Below are 22268 nucleotides of genomic sequence, written 5' to 3'. Positions count from 1 at the left end.
TCCAGCCTGCTCTTGCCGCCTCATTTTCTCAAGGGTGAACACCCAACAGATTCTTGTTTGAGGCTCCTAACCAATGGTCTGACTCCAGTGCTAAGATAAACCATAACTTGTTTGCTGCACACAGGCACCGTTGGATGTGTTGGGTAATGGGACTAGGTTATGGTTTCGAGATGCTAAGATAAACAATAACTTTGCTGCACCACTGGATATGTGGGGTAATGGGGCTGGGTTATGGTTTCGAGATCCAGGCAGAATTTTCAGTCTGAGTAAGTAAGGTGGGAGGGGGTGCTGGTAGGCATAGGATTTGGGGGTGTACAGCTGTCAGGAATCTCTTGGAGTCTTTGCTTCTGTTGAGCTGATCTGGTCTTTTGCTTCACTGATTCCCTCCCCCCTCCCCCTCCCCTTGCTTCATTTGTCAGAATCCTCTTGGAAAAAGCAAGGCTATTTTTGGCTCTATTAAGCTGCCTCTCTGTGCCCAGCGCCCTGTCCTGTTGCTGATCTTCCTTCCACCTGGGCTGATGCACTGTGTATCCAGACCCACCTGCCTGTGTTCTGCTGTGCCCTGGTCCAGCTGCTTTCCTTGTCTCCAGAGGAGGGATGAGTAGCCGTAGGAGTCAGACATTTGCTTTGGAGGCACACCGACCAGCTCCTCTCAGGACTGGAGGACTGCCCAGTGATTTCTGGGCACCAGCCATGTCCAGCCAGCTGTTTGCGAGGTGAACTCATTTGAGCTGGCTTTTTGGTGCTATGGTGATTGGGGACATTATTCATAAAGAGCATGAGAGGCTTCCATGGAGACCTACAGTCTATACTCTCTTGCTGGTAGGGAGTTGTGAGTTTCCAGAAAGTGGAGCCTTTCCTATACCTACTGTAGAAATGGTCATGCCGCCCTCCACAATCAAACGCAGTGCAAGTCTGAGTAGGTAAAGGCGGGTGCGGAGAAGGAGGGTCCTGAGAGGAGTATAGGTTAGTTCCTCAGCAAATGGCTGAGAAGTTAATTTCAATTTCACATTTTAGAGCTTTCTGGTTCTGACTATCCAGAAGCCCCACATTCTCTCTTATATTTTCCATTAACTATTCTTTAATGCTTGAGATACACAGTATCTTAAACAGATACACACATCCCTTAAACATTTTTAATGCTTGAGATTGAACAACATAATCTAAGAGTTAAGAGCCGAGGCTTGGCTTAGTGCTATGAAACTCTGGGTTCAGTCTGTAATACCACAGTAAACAATCAGATAACGAACTGCAGTGCTCATAAGCAGGGTATACATACATACATACATACATACATATATAAAAATATGTGTGTATGTGTATTATATGTGTATATATATGTATATATGTTATATGTATACACACATATTTATATGTATGTGTGTGTGCTTGTGTGTATGTATATGTATATGTATATATATGTATATATGTTATATGTATATATATATATATATACATACACACATATTTATATGTATGTGTGTGTGCTTGTGTGTGTGTGTGTATGTGTGATTTGACAGCATAACTGTGTGAGGGTGTTGGATGCCCTGGAGCAGGAGCTCCAGACATGTAGGTGCTGGGAATTGAACCAAGATCCTCTGAAAGACCAGGTAGTGCTCTTAAAGGCTGAGCCATTATATCTCGGACCATTTTGTAATAGTTAAAATTTTCAGCAGAAATGAATGGGAAGTGTAGAGATTACCCATATATCCTGTGCTGCCAAACCACCCCCTCTGTTATCAACATCCCCCAGTAGAAGTATACATTTGTGACAGTTTGTAAACCAATATAGACAGGTCATCATCACCTATGGTGTGGACTTTATATTAGGGTTCTCTCTCAGTGTTGTGCACTGTATGTTTAGTTTAGTTCTTTTTGACCTTAACATGCCCAGGTGTAGCCCAAAGAACATTTAAACTTCTCTGTCTTGTATGGGAGGGGGAAGGGTCCCTGCCGCTGCTCAGCCATTCATTACTGTTGGTGTCCCGTACTGATGTTCATTACACAGCTGTGGGGCCTATTGGCCTAAAAGGAGCAAAAAAGGAAACATGTCTACACACAGAGTCGGGGTGTAGGTCACCCTATCGATCTGTTGTTTCAGGTACACCACCTGGGTCTTGTAACTTTTGAGTCCCTTGAGACAATTTTTCTTTTCAATATCTTAAGTCTTTTATTGTCCTCAAATTGTACTACTTGTGATCAGGATCTTGTTTCTGGAGCTAGGAAACTGAGGTCTCGCTCGTCAGCCTGCTGCACGGTTCCCTTCTCAGACACGGGTTGTGAGGGATGTCAAGGGAAGGAGCTGGAAACATCACAAAAAGCTCTGTACTGGCACCAAGACAAGGTGCTTCATGCAAGATCCCTCCTGAGCTCTGCCATCAGCTGGTGGTGATCTGTCCATCATCAGATAAGGATGCAACTAAGATGTAGCAAAGCTGAACTCCTGGGGTGTGTGAAGACAGAGCTCCAGGCTCCTGGTGCTAGGCCCCTCCTCTTCCCGAGGCTCGTGGTACTAGGGTCTGCCTCTTCCTGGCACTCAGTCCTTCCTCCTGAAAATCATAACTGGGTATGTTTGGGGTCTGTGATGTGTCCACACTTGTAAGGGTGAAACAGACAGCCATGGGGCCTTGCATGCAGAACCCTTCCCTCCTTCCTGTGTAGGCCACAGAGAAGGAAAAATGGCCTTTGGCATCTGGAAGCTTAGCCCTTAGCCGTTAAGAGGGCATGCGTGTTTACTGGGAAGTGAGATCAGGGATGCTCACAGCTTTCTTGGTGTGTTAGCAGTAGTCCAACTGCCAAAGATGTGACGAACTATTGTCTATGGATGGCAACAAAAGATCGAGGGTCCCAAGTTTCACCTTCCCTGACTCTGGAGTTAGTATGTGTTCAGGAGGGGATAGTTTTGAGACAGGGTCTTACTGTATGGCCTGTGCTGGCTTTGAACTTCTGATCCTCCTCCTTCTCTCTCTCTCAAGTGCTGGGAACTAAAATAATAATAGTAATAATAATAATAACAATAACAACAATAATACATAAAATAGAAAATTTATCCTTTGATTTAGGGGAGCTGAGGTAGGGATTGTACATTTGAGGCCAACCAGAGTTACATAAGAAAGAGCTTATCAAAAAAAATGCCTACATCTTTTTATTTTTTTAAAAAGAGATATAAATAGAAAGCATTTAGCAAAGGGAAAGCAATGCCAAGAATGGAGGTGGGCTGCTGAGCCAAGGGCAAAGCATATGCCCCGAGAGGGAATATTCGTTAGCTGGAGACCCGGTCTTACTGTGTAACCCTGGCTGGGATCTGCCTGGTTTTGTCTCCCAGGTGCTGGATTAAGGTGTGTACCACCAGGAAAAGGGTTTTAAGGTAATGAACGAAATATTTACCTTAATGTGTCCTGACTATGTTTAAGCATGCAGTTCTAGGTGACTTGCATTGGTAGGGTCTGGACTGTCTCTTCATGACTGGCTTATTTCTCTGAAGTGTAACGTCCTTAGCATTTACCCACTTTATAGCATAGATTCAAGTTGTTTGTCTATCTGCCTATCTGTGTATCATTTATTTATTTTAATATTTGGTTTAAGGTCTTACCATGGTGCCCAGGCTAGCCCTAAACTGCTGATTCTTTCATTCATTCATTCTGTTGGTCTATCATTTATCTATTGCATACATATATGTGTATATGTTGTGTAATGCCTATCATGTATATATGTATGTATTTGATTTAAGGTCTTACCATGTTGCCCAGGCTGGCCCTGAACTCCTGAGCTCAAGCTGTTGTTTTACAAGTAGCTGGTCCTACTGATGTCCCCCACCATGCAAGAAAGACCCTTCCCTTCTTTAGATCTGGGGGATATATAATTCAAACCTCTACCCACCTTGCTCCCCATAACCTGTTGTAGATGTGCCCCTTGGGGGTTTTGTTTTCTTTCTTCTGGGTTCCAGCCCAGGGCTTTTCATGCTGAGCCCTTGCTCTCCTGCCAAGTATTCTGAGACTTTTCATTAAAGGAGCAGAGGGCTGTTGAGTGGAACAGGGGAGCAAACCTACCCTCTGATTCTTTTCTGATTAATCTGTTGCTTTTGGCTTTAGGAGCTGTCTCTTCTCATTGGTCAAGAGTCCTATGGCTAGGAAGGTGTGTGTGTGTGTGTGTCTGTGTGTGTGTCTGTGTACGCCTGTGTCTGCTGCCTTCACCAGGACAAGGAGTCCAGGTAGCCAGGTTCCTGGTGAACCTACCTGGGAAAGGATCAAGCAGTGTTGGGAGGACCAGGCTGCAACTTCCTCCTGTGGGTTTGAGAGGGCTGTGCCCAGAGTGAACTAATAGTTACCTGGGAAGTGTTCTCAGGTTGTTAAGTAGCAGGTCTGTATTGGCTAAGGCTGGTGTTTTTTGTATGAAGACTTGGGGTGAATGGTGTGCTAATTATAAAGCCTTTGGGAGGTTTTCATCCTGGCTGAAAGACAAGGAGGTGTGTTTTCCTTTGAAAAATGGAACAGTTTTAGTTGGGATATGTTATTCTAACATGTTTATTACTTTTAGTGTAAAATATGCATGACAAAATGTGAGAAGTCAGAAATCAAACCCAGGACATTGTGTGTCCTGTCCTGAGCAGGTCCCGACTCTGTCCCGTGGCATGATGTCGGGTAGGGTCTGGGGTTGATCCACGCATTGCTAAGCACAGGCTCTAACCTGGAGCCATAGCCCCAGTCCTTGCTTTTCAACTGTTTCATTTCTGAAACAGCAACTGTATCTGTTTAAATAACTCCTTACTCTCCTCACCTCCAGTTCCCGGCAGCCAGGATTTCACCTTTGGTCCCTGGGGATTTGCTTATCCTGGGTATCTTCTGTAAATGGAATCCTATACTATTTGTCCAGTGTCTCCCGTGCTTAAGTGTGGCTTTTAAATCCCTGGGGCGGCAGTCTCAGGCTTAACCCCCTAGCCGCTGGACCTTAACAGGCGTGTTTCCTAAAGAAAACACACCTGTTAATCATGGGAGTTTCTTTCTTCCCTGGCTTTCACACCCACAGCCACGAAGTGGCCCAGTTTATTAGTCAGCTGTCACTATTATGTAACAAAACACCCCAGATTGGGGTAGACAAAACAACAAAAATATGTTTTCTCGCACTGCTGGAGGCTAATGTGACTAAGGCACCGACAGAAGTCTCTCTGAGGCCTGTCTCCTTGGTGTGGTGTATAGTTGACACTGTTTAAATGCCTACTCACAGTATTTCCTGGCAACTCTGGCTGTCCCAGTTTCTCTTGGAAGCCATTGGTCAGCTGGGATTAAGATCACTGAAGTGACTCCGTAGTTTACTAAATATTTTTAACTGTTTGAGATTATAATTACATCATTTTCTCACCTTCCCTTCCTGCCTCTGAACTCATGTTCTCTTTTTCTTTAACATGTGTTCCTAAATACATATAACCTGCTTAGTGTGTTTGTTACTTGTGTGTGTGTTTTCAGGGTTGACCATAGTGTGTATGTTACTTGCGTGTGTGTTTTCAGGGCTGACCGTTTGATATTGGAGAATCAATTGGTGGGCTTTTCCTTGGGGAAGACTCTCTTACTCTCCACATTCCTTGCTGGCCTGTAGTCCTTTGTGTAGAGTTGAGGCCTCTGATCTCCGGAAACCTCCACAGCCATCCATATTAGCATGTTTATGGTTGTGGTCTCTGTTCGGTGTTTAAGCAGCTATGTTGGTGAGACTTTATGGGCATAGCTTCTGATGTTTCTAGGAAACAATCTCACAGCAAACTCCCTGATCTTGTGGCTCTCAGAATCTTTTCCACTTTTTCTTCCACAGCGTTCCCTTACCCTTAGAGGTAGGAGCTGTGTTACAGGTGTATCTCTCAGCTGGGACTGAGCTCCGCAGTTCTGTATTTTGATTGGTTATGGTTTTCTGTAATGGTGTCTATCCAGCTGTACTAAAAAGAACTATCCTTGTTGAAGGGCGGGGGCTAGATCCTGGGGAAGAACTGATTTACCAATTTCTTAAAAGCCACAGTCTGAGGAACTGAGAGCCAGGACTTCATACAGACTTTGTGAGGTACACAGACGAGGTCGTCTGCAGAGGAAAAAAATCTTACCATGGTAAAAAGAAATGGTGCTCAGACTGGTTTCCAGTAGCTAAGCTATAGGATGAAGTTGAGTAAAAAGTGTGCAGGCCAGGGGATTAGCTCAGCTCATGGAATGCTTCCCTAGCACGCGGGAGTCCTTGGGTTCAATCTCTGGTGTCCCGTGAACTAGGCATGCCTGTGACGTCAGTACTTAGGAAGTAGAGGTGGGTGGGTAAGGAATTCAAGGTTGTCTGGACTCTAGAAAGTTTGAGATAAGCCTATCAGAATAGAAAAACAAAAGAAAGAAGAAAGAAAAAGAAAGGACCTGCTTCCTGAAGTGTTTGCTGTGGGTGGTAGGAGTCGTCACTAAGCCCTGGCACCAGGAAAGCCACAGGCTAATGCTTCCTGAGCCACACGTCATTGCTGGACCAGTCATTGCTGAAGTCCTGCCTGTTCTGTAGTTTCCTTTCTTTTGTCCTTTCCCTTTCCCTTCTCCTTCTGTCTTTCGGTTTGCTTTATTTTATTTAGTTAGTTAGTCAGTTTTGAGACAGAATCTTACTGTGTAGCCCAAGCTGGCCAGTGCTTTTCTGCTCACTGATTTATTATTTTTATTTTTAGTTACAGTAGTTTTATCACAACCTTTCACACTTCTGAAACCCCAGTGAACCTCACGGAGCCTCCTGTTTGTCTCCCCAGCACTGGGTTGATGAGCAGGTGCCACCAGGCACACACTGTCATGTGCAGGGCAGTGAGCTGAAGTCAAGACTTGCACAGCAAGTATTTAGCTGACTGAGTCATCTCCCTAAAATCATCATTGGCACGGCCTTTTCCGTACTTCCCGGTTCATCCCGATTCCTGTTTCTTCTAAGACAGCCAGTCTCCCTACTCAGTAACTCAAGGGGATTTATTGAACACAAGGTACCTACCTGGCAGTGTCCTCTGGGAAATTCTCTTGCTCTTCTTCATGAATTTGGTGAAAGTCTTTTCTTCATGGGCTTATCCTTTTCAAACCAACCAACAAAACAACAGACACTTCGTAATATCAAAGAGTTTTTTTTTCTCCGTGCATCTTTTAAGTGTGTGTTAGCCCTTATTTCCTGTTAATCCTGAGTCTGACTGGCTTCCTTCTTTAGGGAGACAAGAGCCTTAAGACAGAGGCAGAACACACGCTACTTCTCTGTCCTGTAGGATTTATCATACTCAGGTTCCTCAAATAGTTTGTTCAGTGGAGACGTTTCAGAGCCTAGGTTGGTCTTTCTGCATCTAGGGCCCCATGGGCAGGACAAACCTGAAATGAGATCCCATCTTCTCTTGTTAAAATTTAAATGTAAGAGTGTTTTGCCTTTATGTATAAATGTGCACCACATTCGTGGCCAGTGCCTGTAGAGGCCAGAAGCCTTCAGCTCCCCTATAACTGGAGTTGTAGATAATTGTGAGCTACCACGTGTGTGCCGGGAATTGAACCTGAGTTCTCTGGAAGAACAGCCAGTGCCCTTAACCCCTGAGCCATCTCTCCAGCCACAAGTCCCCATCTTTAAGGTTTTGATTTGCTTAGAACCTTCTGTGTTCTGGCCAAACCCACTTAATCTCATCTAATAAATAGTCGATTTTCTGGGGCCTAATACTACAGGTTCCTTTAGGTATGAAACTGTTCAGCCTTGGACAGCCTGCCTGTTAGGTTTTTTTCTCTGCTGACCATTGGGCCCTTCCTGCCTGGCTACAGAGCCCACTCTGGTTCCTGCTAATCTAGTGTCTTGGATTCTGACTCTTGCTGCTGTGACCTGAGAATTCATGGTACCCAAAGGGAAGAGCAGCTAGCCAGTGCATAAAGGTGCCTGCTTATGCTGGAGCTGGAAGACTCAGATGCTTTTTGCATGGGAAATATGATTTCTTTGGAGCCTGTTTCATGGGCCCTTGGAACGTCCTTGTGAAGTGGCTATAGCCAAGATCATTATTGTAATTACATGCTGTGTGCACTGGTTGGGTCTGAGGGGGAGTGAGACTTACAGAGACGCCTAGACTATGACTTGGCTAAGGTCCAGGCACTCGTGAAGGACCTAAGTGGCACTATTAGTCAGTCACAGACACAGGGTGACTCCTGCGGTGTAAAGCATCCTCATCAGTTGTTTGTCCAGAGACACCACCTCCCTCCCCCACCCCCGAGCAAGTCTTTTTAGTCTGGTAGGGAAACAGCGGTTGGTGTAAACTTACTCCTACCATGGAAACATCTGGTCCTAGCTTTCAGGAAGACTTGAAAGCAACAGCCACTCAGAGACGTCATTTATCTTGGATTTCTAGGAAAGATCTTTCTTACTTCTTTCCCTTCCCATTCTATCTCTTTCCCTCCCCCCTCCCGCCATCCTTTCTCTTTTCTTTGTAAGTGCAGGCTGTCAAAGTGCTAGGCAGTAGCTCTTTCACTGAGGCACATCTCAGCCCATTCGGATTGGGTCCTAAGGATGAAACACTTGTCGATGAGGTAAGTGCCCCTTTAAAAGAGATCTCAGAGAACCCCATTATTCCTTCTGCCAAATAATATTATTTAAGGTCAGGCCTCAAGCATAGCAGAGGAGAAGACTAAGACCTCTTACCAACATCAGCTGAGCCCAGGACAGAGTGAGCCTCCTGCGACAGGGTGGCCTTTGTCCTCTTAGATTGGGTCAGCCTTCTTGTGTTCCTGAGTCATTTGGCCTTGTGACTTTTGGAGCCTTATAACCTAGGGTTTGCTGTAAAAAAAAAAGGCAGGACACCCCCTTCTCCCACCAGGGCCCACTTCTGCCAGTTTGTAGAGAGAAAGCTTAGAGCCACTTTAGAAAGATGACTGTGAGGCTTTTAAATTCACTTGCTAATATTTTGTTTATTTAAGAGTGTGTGGTGTTTATACATGCACGAGTGCATGTATGCATGTGCCTATATGTGTGTGGTATGTGTGCACGAATGTATGTGTGCATGTATGTGTGTGTGTGTGTGTGTGTGTTAGAAGAGAGCTCTATACAGTCATTTTCACTATCTGTAGGAACAGGATCCCAGGGATCAAACTCAGGTCAATTGTCATAATTAGCTCTAGCTGTCAGATTTGACACAAACCAAGAGTCGCCTGGGGAGATAGAAAGACCCCTGAGCTGAAGAATTGCCTTCGTCAGATGGGCCTGTGGTCAGATCCGAGGCATTTTCTTCATTGCTGTTTGATGTAAGAGGGGTCCGGCACACTGGGCACCGCCATTCCTAGGCAGGTGAGCCTGAGCCACATAAGAACGCCGGCTGCACCGGGAGAGCGAGCTTGTGAACCGCTCTCCTCTATGGTTTCTGCTTCAAGCTCCTGCCTTGAGTCCCATAGTCAATGGACTGTCACCTATAAGGTGAAGTGGACTTTGTTTCCGGTCATGGTGTTCATCGCAAACAGAAATCAGAGCAGAATGTTGGGATCTTCGAGCAAGCACCTCTGCCCGCTGAACCGTTGTCATCTTCCAACCCAACCATGAGGCTTTTAGAGAGGAAGTCAATACTGTAATACATGTAGCAACCAGGGGGCACGGAGAAGTTAGGTTGCTAATGCTTTGGCATAGCCAGGTACGATCTGTGTGGGATACTGCCGTAAATGGTAGCTGGCGTTCAGGGGAAGCCTGGATTTTCTGTAGTCTCTGTGGTGTTACAGCACTCGGAAGCCTGACAGATGTTCATGTAGAAACTTGGGAACAACTGGGCTAGCTGAGCCCCTGTGAGGAACATAGCATCTTTGGCTTCTAGCTCCGTACAATTGCCACCATCCATGGTCCTCCAGCCTGTTCTGTCCTTCACTTCTTGGGAGTCTGAGGTAATTGGACCTTCTGCAAATTCGTAGGCTTTGTTTCTTTGTTTTGCTTTTTTTTGTTTGTTTGTTTTTCTTCCTACTCTTCAAGAAGCCTTCTGCTTTGAAGCCTAAAGAATGAGAGACCCTGGGGCTGGAGAGATGGCTCAGTGGTTAAGAGCACTGACTGCTCTTCCAAAGGTCCTGAGTTCAATTCCCAGCAAGTACATGGTGGTTCACAACCATCCGATGCCCTCTTCCGGTGTGTCTGAAGGCAGTTATAGTGTACTCATACGCATAAAACAAACAAATCTTAAGAAAAGAAAAAAAAAAAAAAGAATGAGAGTTCCATCCTGGTGCTTGAGATAAGGTTAGGTAACATGGGTTTGACTTGTCTTTACCTGAGTCTTCCGTCCCCTTGCTCTCTGTAGGCACAGCTCTGTTCTTTGCTGGGTGTGTCTTTGTTCTGCACACACATGTGCGCGCGCGTGTGAGCGCACACACACACATACACACACCAGCAGCTTTATTGAGATATAATTTACTCATTGAAAGGATGTCATTCCATGATTTGAGGGTAATACTCACAACTGTGATTTAGGCTGGGGACCCTTTAAAAGGAAACCTTAAGTTGGGACCTCATTATGTTTATTGCCATACCTGTCTCTGGGCCTTCTCTCTGTGTGGGTTTGCTTTCTGTGGACGACTGAGAGCAGAGTCAGAGCACTCGTGGCTTCGTCCGTCTGCTTCCTTTAATTTACGGCACCGTGTTGGGGGTGTGTCCTGTTCTGACGCGGCCAGAACTGCGTTCTCTCCTGTGGTCCAAGATTCCGGAGACTGTTTTATGAACAGGTGGTCAGGCTCTTTCCGGATCCAGCTCTGCTGTGTAGAGTCCTTGAGGTGCTTACATTGGCTCCCAGGGAGACTCAGCCAGTGTCCCAGGAGGGCTGTGAGTGGAAGTTGTGGTAGGAAAGGTGGAGGCACCTCTCTTTCGTGGCTTTGGGAAGAGGACCCTGGGGCACGGGTTGCTGGAAACCTTGTGGAGGCTGAGTTTGTTTAGGTCATCAAGGAAGGGGCCCAGTCCTTAGCTGGGAGTCTTCAAGACTCCTCAGTGGCCTGCGTAGCACCTGTTGGTTCTGGGTATTTTCTTTCCACCCAGTCTGTGGGGTTATGGCTCCACTTATCCACTCCTCTGACTGCCGACCTCCCTCCCCCACCCTCCTCCCCTCCTGTGTTTGCAGATGAAACTTACAGGTGCAATGGTACTCTCCAACTGAGCTCTGCCCTTGGTTCTAGTCCTGGTCCCCATTAGCTGTGGTCAATAAATATCTGATACAACAGCAGTGAGGCTCACTTCCTGTGGCATCAGACGAGCTCTAATATCCTACACAGTGAATGCTGGTGAGATAGCTCAGAATAATATGTGTTCTACGCAAGCCCTGAAGAGAGATAGATAGAGAGAGAGAGAGAGAGAGAGAGAGAGACAGAGAGACAGAGAGAGAGACAGAGAGAGAGACAGAGAGAGAGACAGAGAGAGAGGGATGGGAGGAAACGAACGATCTCCACAGCTGTGAGGTACCATTAGAGTTTAGCCTAAATAAATACAGGTTGTGATTGTTAGCATAAGCCTAGTTTTCTCTCCTGTGGTATTTATCCAGTGTCCACATGGTATGGTTCGCTGTGGCATACCCTTGGTGGAAAGTTGAGGGAGGAGGGCCTGGGAGGGGCGTCAGAGGATCCAAGTGGGAGGATCTCATGGGAGAGGCTCTAGAAGGAAGTCTCCGAGGAAGCATGGGAGACTTGGTCTGGACGCTGTGTCCTGCCTTCACTGGCCCTTAGCCCTGTGGTTTATTTATCCTGCTGAGCCTGGACTCTCAGAGTCCAGAAACTCTTGTCAAGGAAGTCTGAGATGGTTAATGGACTGAGACTTGGTCAGCAGCTCTCTGGAGGGACACCTGGTCCTGGCCACTCAGGAAGTGGGGGGGGGGGTCTTTACATAGAAGTATTTGCTGCTCTTTTGAGTTGCGCGGTTAGGCCTCTAGAACATTGGCAGGGTCCAGTTCCTGCTTCTGTGAGTAGAAACCATTCGAGTTGGTAGTTGGGGTATAGCACTTAGAGGGTAGTCACCACAACCCACCCTACTTGCCCCCCCCACAAGTGCAGGGGACAGACCTGAGGTGAAAGAGGATGTTGGTCTCTTTCTTTCTCTCTTCCTACAAAGCCCTGAACTCTTTCCGAGTCATTCTGACAGAAGGTTTACTAAGATCTGCCTTGAAAGGGTAGGGCGGAGGCTCCTGGTGGCGAGACACCTCCACACCTCCATTCCTACCCCAACGCCATGTAGCTCCTGCCTCTGAGATGCAGACTGGGCTTCGTGACTTTGCTGCTCTTCTCATCCCTGGCCCTTCCTTTCCTGAACATTCTCTCTGAAGCGGAGGAGCAGAGGCTTCTTAAAGGATACACTGGGGAAGGGCTGGGGGTGAAGGAGCTCGCGATTCGTTTGATCAGGGCCTCTGCAGATCGCCATGGTAACAGAGGACATTTTGGAACTTGATTCTTATTTGCTGGTCATAAGTGTCCAGGTCCTGGGAGGTCAGAATCGTCTGCTGGCTTGGTGCTAATTAACACAAAGAATGAGTTGCTAAGGGAGGTGTGGACGCTTAGGTCTGATGGAGACCAAGGGCGTTAGATGCCTATGCTGGCTGTCACTGTATGGAGGAAAGTCTCGGGGGTTTTTCAGTCTCTGTCTTCCTTTCCCCTGTACCCCCTGACACCCACACATAGAATGTGGTCATCTGTCCCCAAAGTGGTTGACTGGTGGTGGTGGTTGTTGTAAGTCTCAATGCTGCAGTTTAGCTGGGTTCACTTGCCCAGTATCTGCCTAGGCTGAAGGCAGAGTATAGGCCAACATTCTCACCTAGGGGTTGGGGTCTTCCAAGTTCAGTTAAGGTGTTGCCGGGATTCAGTTCCTGGTAGTTATAGGAATTAAGTTTTCTTGCTGGCTGGGGATTACTCTAGAAGGCTTCATGGGCAGTTTCATACAGGGCTGTTTGTTTTCTTTTCCCAGTGAGTCTGAATGTTTGGAAACGTTCTTTTGAGTGACTTTACTTAGTAGCCAGTGTTTCAGAATCTTTTCTACCTCCGGGAATCCGGTATGCCAGGTGGTGATGGTGGGGCACACCTTTAATTCATGCACTTGGGAAGCAGAGGCAGGTGGATCTCTGTGAGTTTGAGTCTAGCCTGGTCTACAGAGTGAGTTCCAGGACGGCCAGGACCACATAGAGAAGTCCTGTCTTGGGGTTTGGGGAAGTGGGCATATAGAAGAGGAACTAGGTTTATTCTTTTTACTTTGACCTGATACAGTGGCACATGCTAGTCTCAGCACCTGGGAGACAGATGCAGAAAAGTCAGGAGTTCAAGGCCAGTCTAGACTCCATGAAACCATCTCAAAAAAATGGGGTAGGGCTGGGAGAACATAACTGCCTTTGAGACAATCTCAGCAGAAGGTATTAGCAAAAAGATACTTCTCAGTTGAGTTGACTGATTGTGCCTTTGAATATAACAATATGTTATCAGGAGTCTTTTCTTTTCCCCCACTATCCTTCAGTAGAATAACATTAGTGGCTGGCAGTAGGTTGTCCGACCACTAGGCCTGTGAGCTGTCTAGGCTCAGGTTCTTGGCCACTTTAGCAGTGCCTGCATGGCTTCCATCCACGGAGTGTGCCTAAAAAAACAAAAACAAAAACAAAAGGTATCGGTTATTCCCATAATATTTGTGCCACAGTTGTACCATCTTGTAGGAAGGTCTCTGGTAGGTCACAGGGTTTGTAGCCGGGTGAAATTGACGATTACTTTCCCCTCCTGTATAGTATACAAAGTACCTCCTAACCCCTTGAGTGATAGTCAGTGGGGCTGAAGCTTCTAGTTGGGTACCAGCTTGATTTCCCGCCCCCCCCCCCCCCAGTTTGATGTTATGTGTGGTGTCTTCAGCAATAGGACCTTATAAACAGGTTATGGGGAGTAGTCAGGAGTCTTAGCAATGGCCCGTGATGTCTGGGGGGTAGGGAATCTGTGAGAGCCCCCTGATGTAACCCATACCTGGGGCTGAAGGGTCTGCTTGGGGCATAAGATACCTAGTTAGGACGTTGTCTCCCCCATTATGTAGTGACTCCATTTAAATTCTTTTCATATTTGAATATATTGTAGGAAGCTCCTATGGTAGTGGGTTTCCCGTATGGCTTTTTTCATGTGCTTTGTCTAGACAGGGTCTCACTGTATAGCTCTGGGTGTCCTGGAACTGTAGATGTAGACTAGGCTGTCCTGGACTCACAGTGACCTGCCAACCTCTGCCTCCTGAGTGATGGAATTAAAGGCGAGCCACTATGCCTACCTCCATACGGCTTTCCAAAAGACCTTTGGTGTCAGTCACCCCTCTTCGTAGTTCCTTAGTTCCTCCTTTATCCTGCCTTCCCATCTGCTCCCTGCTCAGTCCTGTTTTACTCTCTCCCTTATCTCTTCATAACAATACATGCTATTTCTCCTTCCTTGGAAAATCCTCTCCTCCCCCCATGGCCCTTACCAGCTATCTAACCCCTGTGCTTCTTCAGAGTGAGATGCCCATATCTAAAGATTAAAGCCTCATATGTCTATATAAGAGGAATCAGGCTATATGAGTCTTTTGCTTCTAGCTCCACCCATTTACTTTTAAATCTCAAGTTTTCTCCCAATAGCTGAGTAATGCGCCACTGTATAAAATGTACTACATTTTCCTTATCTGTTCGTCAGTTGATGGACAGCTACGTTGTTTCTAGTTTCTGGCTATTATGAATAGAGCATCAATGAGCATGGACACAAACCTCCGTCTCATAAGACCTCAATTCCAAATGTAGTAAGGACCTTAACTCAAGACCAGATACACTGAATCTGATAGATAAGATGGAAGCTAACCGTGAACTCACTGGCACAGGAAAAGGCGTTCTGAACAGGGCACAGATAACACAGGCACTAAGACCAACTACTAGAAAATGGGATCTCATGAAGCTAGAAAGGTTCTGTACAGCAAAGGATGCCATAATTTGAGCAAAGGGGCAGTCTACAGGATAGGGAAAGAAATATTACCAATTACACATCTGATAGAGGGTCAATGTTTAGATTATATAAAGAACTAAAAACATGAACATCAAGAAAAAACAACCCCATTTAAAGAAAACTGAGACCTAGAACTAAGTAGGGAGTTCTCAAAAGATGAAACGTGGCGGCCGAGAAGCACCTAAAAGGAGTGTCCAACATCCTCAGCTGTTAGGGAAATGCACATCAAACCTGCTCTGAGATTTCATCTTACCCCTGCCAGAACTGCCAAGATCAATAAAACAGATGACAGCATATGCTGGTGAGGATGTACGGAAAGTGGAACACTTATTCATGGCAGGTGGGTGTGCAGATTTTTACAAAGAAGATGTAAGGTTAAGGAAGGTAAATTGTCCTTGTCACTGTGGATTCTTTGATAACTCTCAGATTAGCCACCACCTCAGGGTTCCTGAGATAGGCCTGTGAGATCTATTGTAACATTCACTCCCTGGAGCCATGGCATACAGTTCTCTGTCAGAGGCATGGTCTTTGGTAGGGAGAGAGTTCATTTGGTTGACAGTTGTGGTTTATGCTCTGGGCTTGATTATAGATTATAGCCATTTCTGAAAAAGCAGTCTATCTTCTCTTAGGTGTGTTGAACAGTGGATCCTTTCTAGTTGATAATGTCCTGGCCTGAAGAATATCTGCTTGGCTCTAATCAAAGCTCTGGGGGGAAATGTCATTGGATAAAAGCGACTGTACAAAGGAAGAGAAACGTCTATGAGGGGATAGGGCTGCAGTCAGCTACAAAAAGGATGAGGATGCTGTTGGGTTTGCCAGGGCAACCCTGCCCAACCTTTGGCCTGAGGACTCATATCTACCTAGCCGACTGTCCTGTGTTGACTTAGCCCGGGGGCAGGCATACACAGCAAAACTGTGCTTGGAAGGAGGGCTACTTGGGACAATGGCTTAGAAAAGAGAGATGGACACATTTTCTACACTGACCAATTGTCCCTCCCATGGTAGGTGTATCAGTCAGGGTTCTCTTGAGTCACAGAACTTATGGAATGTTTCTTTATATTGAGGAAATCTATTGGGATGGCTTACAGTCTGTAGAACAGTCTGCTAACCCAACAATGGTCACCTGTGAGTGGGAAGTCAGAGATCTCCTTGCCTCAGTCTCCTGGGATTAAAGGTCTATATTATTACCTTGCTGGGTCCTAAGCTTTTCATGGCCACCATGCCTCAAGATCTCCATGCCAAGATCCAGGTCAGAAAATTGTGTCTCCCAAACTCAAGATCTGGATCAAAGGTGAGCCTTCCAATTCTGGATCATAGTTCATTCCAGATACAGTATTGGGATTAGCTGACCTTTCTTTAAAGAGCCAGACAACTAGTTCTTGTGTCTGAGAGATGAGCTGTAGACTGCTCTGTAGGTACTTAGAAAACCACACGGAATGTAATGATTTCAAAATATGAGCACCATTCTTAGGTCTTGGGCAGCCCAAAGACAGGCACAGCAGTTGGTTGGCCTGCAAGCTTCCAACCCTGTTGCTTTGTACCTTCCTAATGGTTGTTGATTATAAAATAGGTTACAGTGTGATGTGTAGGTGTCCCCATCTGTTCAGGAGCTTGTATCGGTTTCCTCCATGGGACCCGAGAGACAGATAGGGTTGATTTCCTGTCCTCTGGGGTCTCTTCCCACAAGGAAGTGGCTAGACATGATAAGCTGGGAGGGGAGATGGTTGCATGGTTCCAACTCCTTTCCTTCCTTGTCTTGCTGCTTCTCAGAGCCAACACTCATCTCCTGAAACAAGTCTGGCCATGAGTCACGGAAGATGAATAAGGAGGGGCACAGACACTGCTGATAAATCTACTATTGGATGTCATGTTCATACTAGTTTGGAAGTTCTTCGTAATATAAGTTTAGAAAAGAGTCAATTATTAATCAAAGATACAAAAACACCTCTGCATTGGACACATGAGTTTTGAGAAAGAAGTGATGACGTGTGAGCCATCCATTTTCTGTCTATTGTCATCCACCCATCATCTATCCATCTGTTCATTCATCTATTCATCCAGTCTCTCCATCTATCCAGCTAGCATCCATCCATTATTCATCTATCTTCTGCCCATTCATCTATCCATCAATCTATCTTCTGTTCATCTACCCATTTACCATCTATCCTCCATCATCTATCCATCTGTCCATTCATCCAATCTCTATCTATCCAACCATCGTCCATCCCTTATCCATCTATCTTATCAATAATCTGCCCATCCATCATCTATCCATCAATCTATCTTCTGTTTATCTATTCATCATCTATCCATCTATTTATCTACCCATTTATCACCTATCCATCTATCATCTATCCATACATCATCTATCTGTCCATCCAACCATCATCCATCCATCTATCTATTACCTGTTCATCCATCCATCCATCCATCCATTCATCCATCCATCATCTTATTTATCCAAGGTTATCCTTTAGACTTTGCCAACACACGTGGATTGTAAGAAGAGACTTGTAGGTTATGAAGTCCTGCCTGTGAACAAGTAAGGGTACAGACACATACACAAATAAAAAATAACAGAGTTTTTGTTTGTTTGTTTGTTTGGCTTGATTTGGTTGGAGTTTTTGTTGATGATGTGTGAGTTTTTCAGGTTGTGGGTTTGATGATGCTGAGAATAGGACACTGAACCTTTTAAGTGTATACTGTATAATTGAGCTACATTCACACCCTCATTGTATTTATTTATTTGCTTACTCTGTGTTTTTGTGTATGTGTGACAGCATACACACACACACACACACACACACACACGCACACACGCACACACACATATAGAACCCAAAGGACAATTTGTAGGAGGCATTCTCTCTCCAACATGTGGGTGCTGAGGATTGAACTTATGTCAGTGAGTTTAATTAGCAGCAGGTGCCTTTACCCACTGAGCTATCTCACCCCTACTCCCCCACACACACCTTAATCATTTTAAAATACCAGATTTAGGACCTGAAAACTGAGTATATCCCAGCTGGAAAATAAAAATATCTAGCTTATCAAACATCACGGCCTAACCTACCTTAAACATGCTCAGGATACACCAGCCTACAGTGGATCAAAACCATCCGATACAGGAAAGTACTGAGTATCTCACGTCATTTTATTGCATACTGTTACGTAGTGGAAAACAGGATGGTTCTTTAAGAAGTATGTTTTTCACACTATTATATCATAAAGAGTAGGGAGTCGTCCTAGTTGCTTTTCTGTTGCTATTACATAGCACCGTGTGACCAAGGCAACTTATAAAAGAAAGCATGTATTTGGGGGCTCGCTTCCAGCTTCAGAGACCACAGTCATCATGGCAGGGAGAGCGGCTGCAGATGAGCAAGCTCGGCACTGAAGCAGTCGCTGAGAGCTTCTGTGTTGAGACAGCAATCATGAAACAGAATGAGAACACGCACTGGGAATGGCCTGGGCTTTTGAAACCTTACAATGCATCCCAAGTGGCACCCCTCCTCCAACAAGGCCACACTTCTTCATCCTTCCCAAGTAGTTTCAGCAACTATGGAACAGACTTTCAAACACACGAGCCTATGGGGATCATTCCCACTTGCACCACCACAGAGTCGAAGCACAGCGTGTTGGAGACCACGAGTCTGTCGTCGCTGGGATTGAGTATATCCCAGTTATGCACCCATCACCTCCTTACCTTGTAAACTGGAACCCTAGTTCATCCATGTTACAGCATGTGTCAGGCAGATTCCCTGACTGCTGAAGACTGAATCACCCATCCCATATGTGCATACCACATTTTTTTTATTTGTCCCATCCTTCTGCTGACAGTTAGGTTGCTGCCACCTTGAACCCTTGGTGAACACACAAATTTAAAAGATTTTTTTTTTCCCTGTGTGCTAAGAGTTGAACCCAGGGCCCTGTGCATGCTAAGTATATACTCTACACTGAGCGACACTCCAAGTCTGAGTTTCTTGAGATATACTGTGTGTGTGTGTGTGTGTGTGTGTGTGTGTGTGTGTATGTGTGTTGTTCTTAATTCTGTTATGTTTCTATGTGTGAATATACATGTGAACCTGAATGCAGGTTCTGCTGGAGGCCAGAAATGGTGGCGCCCCTGGAGTTAGAGTTACAGGCAGGTGGGAGTTAATGCCTGATGTAATTGGTGGGATTTGAACCTGGGTCTCAGGAAGAGCAGTACATACTCTTAACTGTTTGATCATCTTTTCTATGTTCTCACCCTTTCCTTCCTACTTTTCTTCTTCTAAGGTATTTCTATTCATACAGATTGCATTTTGTTTTTTGTTTGGAAAAAGAAAGCTGGTGTTGTGGTTTTTAAATATTGTGTATGTAATAAATTACCCTTGGAAGGTAGAGGCAGGAAGATTAGTTATTAACAATCAGGGTTATATAAAACCCAGAAAAAAAGTCAGTAAAATCTTGAAAGATATATGGTGTGATTTGCAAGTGTGTGTGGGTGTGTGGGTGTGTATGTGTGTTATACATACACATACATATATATATATGTAACTTATAAAAGTTACTTTATCACAGAACTGTAATAGCCACTTCCACTAAAATCAAGGTACCCAAGCTGTAACCGGAGGCTTCTGTTACCTATGTCCTTTGTAGGCACCTCTTCAACCACAGCCTGTGACAGCCACAGGTCAGTTTTTTTCTCATGTGTTTGCATTTTCCCCAAAATCATATAAATGGAGTCCTGCAGTGAGTAGCTGGGTCTGACCTCCTTCACTTGACAGCCATCTACAGCACATGACTTGATAGCTTGTTCCTCTTTTCCTTACTGAGGACCATGCCATCCTGTGGATGGGCTAATACTGTCTTGTTCCTTTGTATTCTGGGCTCTTCTGGCTTCTCGGGGAAGTCCCCTTTTTCAGGCCACCCTGCATCACTAGAGTAAAGGGGGTGGGGAACACCCTCTTTGCTCAGTTTGTCTGTAAGTTCTTGAGCTTGGGGCCTTTCCTCAAGGCTCAGATCTGCTCCCATCAGGATACCAGGGAACAAAACCCTTTCTCGCCCTCTTCTGAGTCCTGTCAGGTTGACAGTGAAGAGTGACCATTCTGTGCTTCACTTTGTTTCGTCTTTGAAGAAAAAAGTGACACACCTGTTCTCTGTCCAAGGGCCATGGCATCTGCAAGCACTGTCCCAGACAGTACCTGGACCATTGGATCGTAAGTCAGTTCCTTGTCTGCTGACGCTTGGATATACGAAGGGGATAGCTGGTGTTGTGTCCAGTGCTAGGCAGGTGCCAGACTCTAGAGGGACACGGCCACCTGCGTGGTGAGGGCTCTGATTTATACAGCTTTTAAGCTCGGGGGCAAAGCTACTTTAGAAGGACCTATAAGAATCTTTCCTCTGTGATTTAGTTTTGACCTGTGGACTCAGCCATCTTGGAGAGGATGAAGCCGACTCCTCAGCCTGCTGACAGCTGCATCCCTGTGGACACTCAGAGCTTTTGGCATGGCCATCTCTGGTGGGGATGTCCAATGGTGCTGCTAGCTGGACTGTGGGCCTGAGCTTTGAGGTTTCTCAATGTGCCTCTGTACAGAAAGCAGACACCAGGCTAAAAAGCAAAAGAACTCCTTCCCCAAGAACTCACCCCTCAGGGGTGTAGAGGGTGGCTGCCTGCACATTGCACCCCATTCTGCCTGAGACCCCTTTAGGGTAAGTTACTCTTTTTTTTAAAAAAATCAATTTATATCGTAATTTCTGTCTTCTCTGGTCCCCCCTCAAATAGTCCCTCTCCCTATTCCCCCCTAAACTTATCCTTTGAGAGGGTGGAAGTCCCCAGGGATCCCTCCACCCCCAGCACATCAAATCTCTGCAAGGCTAGGCACATCCTCTCCCACTGAGGCCAGACAAGGCTACCAGTAGCTTTAGAGACAGCTCCTGCTCCAGTTGTTGGGGGACCCACATGGAGACTGAGCTGTGCTTCTGCTACTTATGTGTGAGGGAGGGGCCTAGGTCCAGCCTGTGTGTGCTCTTTAGTTGGTGGTTGAGTCTCTTAGAGCCCCCAAGGGCCCAGGTTAGCTGATTCTGTTGGTCTTCCTGTGGAGTTCCTATTCCCTTCAAGGCCCTCAGTCCTTCCTTAACTCTTCCATAAGAGACGCAAGCTCTGTCTAGCTGGTGTTTGGCTGTGGGCATCTGCATCTGTTTCAGTCGGCTGCTGGGTTTAGCCTCTCAGAGGCCAGTTATGCTAGGCTCCTGTCTGCAAGCATAGCAGAGTATCATTAATAGTGTCAGGAATTGATGCTTGTCCAAGGGGTAGGCCTCAAGTCGGTCCAGTTGTTTATTGGTTGGCTATTCCCTCAGACTCTGCTCTCTACCCGGCTTCTGCATTTTTTTGTAGATAGGATAAAATTTGGGTCGAAAGTTTTGAGTGGGTTGGTGTACCTATCGCTCCACTGGGGTTCCTGCCTGGCTACAGAAGATGGCCTCTTCAGCTTCCATATCCCCACTATGAGTCTCGGCTAAGGTCACCCCCATTGATTCCTGGGAGCCTCCCCATCCCAGGTGTCTGGCATGTCAAGATGTCTCTCTAGCCTTCACCCCCAGCAGCTGCGATTTCCATTCATTCTCCAGGCCCTCTGCCCTTCTGTCCTGTCTCTCCCAATACCTACCCCCACTCCCACTTCTCTCCCCATTCCCTTTCCCACCTTGTCCCCCCCTGCCCCGTCTGCCTCCTATGACTATTTTATTCCCCCTTCTAAGTGAGATGAAAGCATCCTTGCCTGGGCCTTCCTTGTTTAGCTTCTTTGGGTCTGTGCAGTATAACGTGGGTATCTTGCACTTTATGACTAATATCCACTTAAGGGTGAGTACATACCATTCCTGTCCTTTTGGGTCTGGGTTACCCTCGCTCAGAATAATCATCTCAAGTTTCATCCATTTGCCTGCAAAAGTCGTGATGCCCTTGTTTTTAATGGCTGAATAGTATTCCATTGTGCGAACAAGCCACATTTTTCTGTATCCATTCTTCAGTTGAGGGACATCTGCGTTGTTTCCAGTTTCCGGCTATTGTGAATAAAGCTGCTGTGAACATAGTTGAGCAAGTGTCCCTGTGGGGGTAAGCTTCTCCTACCCGGCTGACAGGAAGGTAACACTTAAGAGTTGTGTCATTGCAAAGAGTCTACTTTAAATTTTATTGACGTTTGAGGGTTGGGGGAAAACCAGTTGGGAGATGCTGTGGTTCTTGCTCAGGAGTTTGCTTTTCTGCCCTAGTGTCAGGGAAGACCTGCCTTTCGTCAGCTGTCTTTTTATCTCTGACCCGCTGCGTCTGCTCCTCAGCAGTGAGTAGTTGACTGTGGAGATGCT

At 46.0% G+C, this 22268-nt stretch overlaps 1 protein-coding gene across 1 annotated transcript in view; it reads left to right on the top strand.

Annotated features, from left to right (window-relative positions):
• The window catches only part of BCR (BCR activator of RhoGEF and GTPase), a 114368-nt gene that overhangs the window by 2418 nt on the left and 89682 nt on the right, over window positions 1-22268 (top strand). The gene's annotated exons all lie outside the window — the stretch shown is intronic.

This window comes from Micromys minutus, assembly GCF_963924665.1.
Source record: "Micromys minutus genome assembly, chromosome: 25".
Classification (NCBI taxonomy): domain Eukaryota; kingdom Metazoa; phylum Chordata; class Mammalia; order Rodentia; family Muridae; genus Micromys; species Micromys minutus.
The sequence above is the reverse complement of the archived record's forward strand: the minus strand, read 5'-3'. Positions and strand labels throughout refer to the sequence as shown.